This window comes from Sapajus apella, unplaced genomic scaffold (assembly GCF_009761245.1).
Source record: "Sapajus apella isolate SASKATOON/1434 unplaced genomic scaffold, GSC_monkey_1.0 scaffold9698, whole genome shotgun sequence".
In the NCBI taxonomy this organism is placed as follows: domain Eukaryota; kingdom Metazoa; phylum Chordata; class Mammalia; order Primates; family Cebidae; genus Sapajus; species Sapajus apella.
The window spans coordinates 1-2529 of record NW_022446619.1 but is presented as its reverse complement, the minus strand read 5'-3'; the positions used below and the strand labels follow the sequence as shown (position 1 = coordinate 2529).

The window sequence follows — 2529 nt, the reverse complement described above, 5'->3', positions numbered from 1 at the left end:
AGGAACACTATCGGGACTTTGACAAGGTGAGCCCAGGGTGCAGGTGGCGAGGGGCACCTTGCAGGGCCTGGGTGCGGCCCTCCTCCCAGCTCTAGCGTGTTCACACAGCTGCTGTGTTGCCAAGGCCTAGGAAGGCTCTGGACACCTCAGACCAGCTGTGTGACCTGGAGCTGATCCTTCCCTTTCTCTGGGCCTCGGTTTCCTCATTCTTGAAGTTCCCTTCTCAGGGCTCCTCAAAGCCCCCCCAGAAAAAAGTCCTCGTAGGCCAGTCATGGTGGCTCACGCCTGTAATCCCGCTGAGGTGGGTGGATCATGAGGTCAGGAGTTCAAGACCAGCCTGGCCAACATGGTGAAACCCAGTCTCTACCAAAACTACAAAAATTAGCCAGGTGTGGTGGTGTGCGCCTGTAATCCCAGCTACTCAGGATGCTGAGGCAGGAGAATCACTTGAAACTGGAAGGCTGAAGTTGCAGTGAGCTGAGATCACACCACTGCACTCCAGGATGGGCGAAAGAGTGAAACTCCATCTAAAAAAAAAAAAAAGAAAGAAAAGAAAAGAAAAACGTCCTGGAAACAAGGCCCTAGCAGAGCCCTGCAATGTGGGGGGCCTATGAGGGAGAAAGCTTTCATTCTGCAGAAACCTGAACCCCAACAGCTCTGGGGTCACTTCCCTGTGTTCACACTAATCTTTTTCTCCTTTGAAATCGGACCCCTGGGGTTGTTGGGAAGAAGGGTCAGTGGGGCGTGAAATGACACTTTAAGCCATACCCAGGGCTGCTACCGGCTCCTGGTTCGAGCTGCAGCCCACTACCTAGAGACCAAGCCGGGGGATGGGGGTGCCCAGCCCCCAGGGACAGGCCAGGGAAGTGGAGTAAGGTTCAGCCTTTGACCCTGGAAGTGTCAGGGGTGTCCCTAAGCTTGTGCCCCTCAGAACAGTGTCCAGGACATCACAGGTGCCCTGTTCAAGCACAGCGAGAAGAGGTCTGGAGCCAGCAGCGACCTCATCCCCCAGCAGAAGATTGTCAACCTTGTCAATGACATCTTTGGAGCAGGTAGGAGCCAGAACCCTGCCCCTCCATCCAAACTCCCTGCTGTCGACCCACAGCCTTTCCCCGCCCCTCAGTCTATCAAACAACCCACCAACCCTACACCAGATGGTGCAACGTACTGAGACCTGGCCTGGGATCAGGGTTTGAGCCTGGGCTATGTCAGCGGTTCTCGGTGGAAACGCAGCAAAGTCCTTCTCCTCCCCTAGGCTTCAGTTTCCCCATCTGAACAATAAAGCGTTATCTGGCYTGTAAGTCTAAGCCCCTGGAATTCCGGCAGCTAATTCTGAAACCTGTATCTCAAGTTTATGTTGAAGAGACTCAGCCTCTGTCCTCAGGAAACCCACAGGCCAGGGCCAGAGAAAGCTAATGCTGGGTACTCACATAGTAGGTACTTGGGAAATGATGGTTTCCTGGTTTCTGTCTTTCTTCCTTCCTTGCCTCACACGAAAGGTCCAGGGTTTGATACAATCACAACAGCCATCTCCTGGAGCCTCATGTACCTTGTGACCAAGCCTGAAATACAGAGGAAGATCCAGAAGGAACTGGGATGACAGGTATGAGCCAACCAGCCCAGCTAATTTTAATTTTTAAATAGAGACAATGTCTCCCTATGTTCCGCACGCTGGTTTTGAACTCAAGGGCTCAAGGGATCTTCCTGCCTCAGCCTCCCAAAGTGCTAGGATTACAAGGGTGAGCCACCAAACCCAGCCTGTTTTTCTTTTAATTTCTTTTAGATAAAGCATTATTTAAAATAAATTAATATTAAAAGGCACTATCTTTAAGCTTGGTCATTTTAGAGAGAGCTTTGTCAAAGAAATAACAATCAGGCCAGGTGCGGTGGCTCATGCCTGTGACATGAGGCTGGGCTCAGCCTCCCAGCATTTTGGGAGGCTGAGGAAGGTGGATTGCTTGAGCTCACAAGTCTGAGACCAGCCTGGGCGACATAGTAAAACCCTGTCTCTGCAAAAAAAAAAAGTACAAAAATTAGCTGCATGTGGTGCCTGTAGTCCCAGCTACACGAGAGGCTCAGGTGGGAGGATGGCTTGAGCGGGGAGGCAGAGACTGCAGTGAGCCGAGATCACCCACTGTACTCCAGCCTGGGCCACAGGAGCCAGAGGTTGTCTCAAAAAGAAAGACAAGAAAAGAAAGAAGCATCAAAGTTCAGTTTGGCTCCTTCCCACTTACCCTGCGTCGCTTTCAATCTGTCCTCACATTTGTGTCCTCCACAGACGTCTCCCTCCCCAGGCCCCTCCTCCCAGGGCCTCCGCACCCCTGAGGTCCCGTCTCCTCTGTTCCCCTTGCAGGCAGCTGTGGGGGGACCCGTCTGAGTTCCGGCCCGAGCGGTTCCTCACCGCCAAAGGCACCGCCATCAACAAGCCCTTGAGTGAGAAGATGCTGCTGTTCGGCCTGGGCAAGCGCCGGTGCATCGGGGAGGCCCTGGGCAAGTGGGAGGTCTTCCTCTTCCTGGCCATCCTGCTAC

The 2529-nt window shown here is 53.2% G+C and overlaps 1 long non-coding RNA gene across 1 annotated transcript; it reads left to right on the top strand.

Moving 5' to 3' along the window:
* The first annotated feature begins 5 nt into the window (after nucleotides 1-5).
* On the top strand, nucleotides 6-1589 carry LOC116548318. Its single transcript, XR_004267395.1, has 3 exons — nucleotides 6-26; nucleotides 932-1052; nucleotides 1506-1589. It is a non-coding gene; the product is annotated as an uncharacterized LOC116548318 (long non-coding RNA).
* Nucleotides 1590-2529: the final 940 nt, after the last annotated feature.